Raw genomic sequence first — 6,169 nt, 5'->3', positions numbered from 1 at the left:
TATATATATGTATATATGTATGTGTAGGTATATGTATGTATGTATATGTATGTATATATGTATGTATATGTATATATGTATATGTATATATACATACATATTGGTTGTTGTGAATCGGTTGGTTGGCTGCTCCTCCCTGTGGTGAGACGTATTGAGTAATTTCCTGTTTGTCTGTTCGAGTGAATTGTTTGCTCGAGTCGTCTCTGTTTTCTGGATTTATCTGTCTTTTGCACAGTTTTTCATTCTAGTTCACAAACACGCTTAGTACAGTTGTTTTTCTACTGTTGGATAGTGCTTAAAACACCTCTTATCTTTCAACACTTCTCGGTTTTTATTGGTGTATTTGGCTATGCCAACTCCTGCTAGCGTTAGCTTAGCATGGCTGCTGCTTCTCTCCCTGCTTCCTCTGTTTTCTCTTGCTCCGTGTGTCAGATGTTTTGTTACTCTGCCTCCTTTTGTGGTAATGATACATGTAACAAATGTAGTCTTATGGTAGCTTTGGAGGAGAGGCTGTCTGAACTGGAAGCTCGGCTTCACGCTGTTGAAAAACCAGTAGCTAGCCAGGTCCCCTTAGACAGCGCGGAACCACAGAGGCTAGCTCCCGTTAGTGGTCCTCCAGCAGACCCCGAGCAGCCGGGACCCCAGGCCAGCTGGGTGACGGTCCGGAGCAAGCGTAGTGCTAAGGCTAAGCCCCCAGTTCACCACCGACCCGTTCACGTCTCTAATAGATTTTCCTCGCTCAGTGACACACCCGCTGAGAAGCAGACCCTGGTTATTGGAAGTTCCATAGTCCAAAATGTGGCTTTAGGGACTCCAGCGTCCATAGTCAAATGCATTCTGGGGGCCAGAGCGGGTGACATAGAATCTTATCTGAAACTGCTGACTAAGGCTAAGGTTAAATACGGTAAGATTGTTATTCACATCGGCGGTAATGACACCCGGTTACGCCAATCGAAGGTCACTAAAATTAATGTGGCTTCGGTGTGTGACTTTTTTAAAACCATGTGGGACTCCGTAGTTTTCTCCGGCCCCCTCCCCAACCTGACCAGCGATGACATGTTTAGCCGTAAGTCGTGGTTTAACCGCTGGGTGTCCAGGTGGTGTTCTGACAACGACGTGGGCTACATAGATAACTGGAGTTCTTTCTGGGGAAAACCTGGTCTGATGCGGAGAGATGGCATCTATCCCACTTTGGACAGAGCCGCTCTTCTTTCTAGAAATATGGCTGATTTTGTTTATGCCCCAAATTATTGACAACCCAGGGTCCAGTCCAGGAAGCAGAGTTGTAGTCCTCCACCTCTCTGCTGCTTCTCCTCTGTTACCCACCCACACCCACATTGAAACAGTGTCAACTCGCTCACGGCTCAAATTAAATAAACCAAAAATCAGCTCTAAAAATATAAACCATAAAAATCTGATTAAAATAAACACAGTTACTTTACCAGAGCAAAATCATAAACTCATTAAATGTGGATTATTGAACATCAGATCTCTTTCCTCTAAATCCCTGTTAGTTAATGAACTGATAACTGATCATCATATTGATTGATTGTGTCTGACAGAAACGTGGCTACAACAGGAGGATTTTGTTAGTATAAATGAATCCACTCCTGTTAATTATTTAAATTTTAATGTTCCTAGAACAACTGGCCGAGGTGGAGGAGTAGCTTCTATTTTTCAGTCAGGATTATTGATTAATGCCAAACCAGTTATTAGTTATGATTCTTTTGAATCACTGTCCCTCAGTCTTCCTCATCCAAAATGGAAATCAGAAAAGCCACTTTTACTAGTTGTTATATATCGTCCACCAGGAGCTTACTCTCAGTTTTTGTCTGATTTCTCAGAATTATTAACTGACTTATTATTAAATACTGATAAAACCATCATAATGGGTGATTTCAATATTAATGTGGATGTTGAGAGTGATAGTTTAAGCATAGCCTTTAATAATTTAATAGACTTATTTGGTTTTACCCAAAACGTCCGCACATCTACTCATTCTTATCATCACACTCTTGATTTATTTCTGACCTATGGTACAGAGATTAAGGACTTGGTAATAGTTCCTCAAAATCCTGTTCTGTCCGACCATTTTTTAATAACTTTGAGTTTACATTAAATGACTACACAGTCACTGAGAGTAAATTTCATCTCAGCAGGTGCTTATCAGAAAATGCTGTAACCAAATTGAAACAATCTCTTCCATCAATGTTTTCCTCTGTCTTGCAGAGTAATGCATCAGAGAACAGAGACTTAGATCATCTAGTTGATCATCTTACAACTTCAATGCAAACTTCACTTGATAAAATTGCTCCACTGAAAAAGAAAGTAATCAATCAGAGGAAACTGGCTCCTTGGTTCAATTCTGTTACGTACTTTAAAGTAGGGATGGGGCTGATCCGATCCAGTATCGGTATTGGCCTCCAATACCAGCATAATTTACGTATCGGATTTTCTGACCCTCCTGCCGATATTTCCGATCCATGATGCATGTTGGCTTCAAACTATGGAATGGATTTCCTGAACGGCGGCGTGTCTCATGAACCCAGAGTAATAAGACCCGCCTCACATTCAGGAAATCCACTTCATAGTTTGCAGCAGCTACAACGTGAGGACTGAGTTAGCAGCACTGTGGCTAACAGCTAACCAACTTTTCATCTAAACATGTCCGCTGTGTGGAAGTATTTTACACTAAACACCACAAAGCAAGACAGCAACGTGCACTGTCTGCAGAGCCATAGCGCCACATTAAACCGCGGTAAAGTTAGTTTTACGATGGACATTCGAGCTCCGTGGCTTCAGCGGGGCAGTACTCTTTGGTCAAACCGAAAGAGGAGACTCGACACCGGGCAGCCGCGTCCAATCTGCCCCGCTCAGTCTGCTCGTCTCTGAGGAGGGACAGACTCAGCGCGGCTGCCCCAAATCAGGCTGCCTGCTTCGGACTGAACAAGAAGAAAACATCGCTGAAACTACGGAGCTCAAATGTTTACAGAGAAGTTACTAAACTTCATAATTAATGACCAACCACTATCAGTTGTAGAAAACAAAGGATTTCACAGTTTGATACTTGCAGTCAAGATATAGTTTACCCTTCAGGAGATATTTATCAGTACAACAGTAGACAATCATAAAAAACATATGATTTGAAAATGATATATTTTAAAAACATAAACAGCTACATTATAAAGTGATGTAAAATACTAAAAACAGGAACATGTCTGTTGGTTTATGCCATGAACTTAGCAGATGTTTGAAGCCATTTAACATTTAAATGAAACAAAATAAATAAAAAAAAAACATCAAAAAGAAAACATTGAATAAAAAGAGTGCAGAAAGAAGAAAAAAATTCTTATATCTGCCCCTTATTTAAATAAAAATAACTAAACAATCACTTAAATTAATCACTTTAATATCCATTTTAAAGCTAGGAATAAAAAGAAACATGTTTTGTGTTAGCAGAATTTAATTCTAACTTTAAAACTTATCCAACATTAATAAAACTTACCTCAAGTTGCCTTTTTGGACATGCATGTATATATTTGTACAAATTGTACTTGCGAGGAGATTATTACAGCCTCATATAAAATCAATGATGATCATGATATCGGAACTGGATCGGTATCGGCCGATACTCAGAGTTAGGTATCGGGATCGGATCGGAAGTAAAAAAAAAGTGGATCAATGCATCCCTACTTTAAAGCAGGCATCTAGAAACCAGGAGAGAAAATGGCGCTCTACTAATGTTGAAGAGCTTTATTTAACTTGGAAAGATAGTCTGCTAACATATAAAAAAGCTCTCCGTTAAGCTAGAACTTTATATTACTCATCTTTAATAGAGGAGAATAAAAATAACCCCTGGTTTCTGTTTAGTACTATTGCTAGACTAATTAAAAGTCCCATTTCTGTTGAACCATGTATCCCTACAACTATAAGTAGTGATGACTTCATGAGATTCTTTATAAATAAAATTATTTCAATTAGAGAGAAAATTCAAACCATCCTTCCTTCTACTATCTCTGGTCCCCTGTCAAATGAGACAACTTTAAAAATTTCACAAGAGCCTGATTTATGTTTGGACAGTTTTTGTCCTGTTGAGCTCTGAATTGTCAAAAATAATAACCTCATCCAAACCATCCACATGCCTGCTAGATCTCATCCCAACCAGACTGTTTAAAGAGGTATTCCCATAATTAATGTCCACATTTTGGATCTACTTAACTTGTCTTTAATGAATGGTTATGTACCACAGCACTTTAAAGTTACTGTAATTAAACCTTTACTTAAGAAGTCTGATCTTGATTCAGAAATTCTGGCCAACTATAGATCTATATCTAATCTAACTTTCATCTCAAAAATTCTAGAGAAAATAGTTGCAGGTCAGTTGCGTGAACATCTACAAAGAAATAATCTGTTTGAAGAGTTTCAGTCAGGGTTTAGAGCTTATCATAGCACAGAAACAGCTCTAGTAAAAGTAACTAATGATATTCTCATGGCCTCAGACAATGGACTTGTGTCTATACTGGTCCTGTTAGACCTCAGTGCTGCATTTGATACAGTTGATCACAATATTTTACTACAGAGGCTTGAATATGATGTTGGAATTACAGGAACAGCTCTAAAATGGTTTGAATCATATCTGATAGATTCAAGTTTGTAAATGTAAATAATAAATCTTCTTCGTACACCAAAGTTAATCATGGAGTTCCTCAAGGCTCAGTGCTTGGGCCAATACTCTTTACTTTATATATGCTTCCATTAGGTAAAGTTATTAAACAGCATAGGATAAATTTTCATTGTTATGCTGATGACACACAATTATATTTGTCCATTAAATCCAATAAATCCAATCAGCTACTTAGACTACAAGCATGTCTTAAAGACATAAAAACCTGGATGACCCTTAATTTTCTCCTGTTGAACACAGACAAGACTGAGGTTTTGGTTTTTGGACCTGAGCACCTTAGGAATGAATTTTTCAGTCTTTCTCCCTCCTTGGATGGCATTAATCTGTCCTCCAGCTCTAATGTTAAAAATCTTGGTGTTATTTTTGATCAGGACATGTCTTTTATCCCCCACATTAAAAACGTTACTAGAACCTCCTTCTTCCACCTGCGTAATATCACTAACATTAGAAACATCTGATCTAAAGATGATGCAGAAAAACTGGTCCATGCATTTGTCACGTCTAGACTGGACTATTGCAATGGTTTATTATCTGGATGTCCAAATACTTCTTTAAAATGTCTTCAGTTGATCCAAAATGCTGCTGCCAGAGTCTTAACTGGTGTTACTGGGAGAGATAATATTTCTCCAGTTTTAACTTCTCTCCACTGGCTCCCTGTCAAATCCCAGAATAGAATTCAAAATCTTACTTCTAACCTACAAAGCTCTCAACAACCTGGCTCCATCTTATATTACAGATCTTATTGTTCCATATTTTACTAACAGAGCACTTCACTCTCAGACTGCAGGTTTACTTGTGGTTCCTAGAATTTACAAAAACAGAATGGGAGGCAGATCTTTCAGTTTTCAGGCTCCTCTCTTGTGGAAACAACTGCCAATCTCTGTCCGTGAGGCTGACACATTATCCAGTTTTAAAACTGGGCTTAAGAATTTCCTTTTTGCTAAATCCTATAGTTAGGGTCGGCTTGGGTTTCCTGAGCTGTCCCTTAGTTATGCTGCTATAGGCTTAGACTGCTGGAGGACAAACTGACCACAATTTTCACTCTGCTGCTATCTTTACTTACTCTGCTCAACCTGTTTTGCATTTATTATTATTTTTTCTATCCTTAACATGTTTTTCTTTTGTCTTTCATATACACCTGGACCTATACCTGGACCTACCATTCTGTGTTCGTCTGTCTCTCCTTCCTGTCCTCTCAACCAGCCGGTCAAAGCAGATGGTCTCTTGTCCTGAGCTGGTTCTGCTGGAGGTTTCTTCCTTTAAAAGGGAGTTTTTCTTTCCACTGTCTCCACTGTGCTTGCTCAGGATGGGAGACTGCAACAAAGCCAAGATTCAACTTGTCTGCTGGATTCCTTAGACAGAGAACTTTACTAATTGGCTTTTATGTGAATGTTCCTGTAAAGTCCCTGAGACAACTTAGTTGTGATTTGGCGCTATGTAAATAAACTGAAATGAATTGAATTGAACTCCGATGCAGACACCGGT

General features: G+C 38.9%; 1 protein-coding gene across 1 annotated transcript in view; it reads left to right on the top strand.

Annotated features, from left to right (window-relative positions):
- Nucleotides 1-6,169, top strand: part of LOC119426017 (trafficking protein particle complex subunit 9) — a 505,336-nt gene that overhangs the window by 378,952 nt on the left and 120,215 nt on the right. The gene's annotated exons all lie outside the window — the stretch shown is intronic.

The sequence above is a fragment of the Nematolebias whitei genome, chromosome 19 (assembly GCF_014905685.2).
Source record: "Nematolebias whitei isolate Nwh7 chromosome 19, NemWhi1, whole genome shotgun sequence".
NCBI classification, from domain to species: domain Eukaryota; kingdom Metazoa; phylum Chordata; class Actinopteri; order Cyprinodontiformes; family Rivulidae; genus Nematolebias; species Nematolebias whitei.
This window is presented reverse-complemented; position numbering and strand designations above follow the sequence as displayed.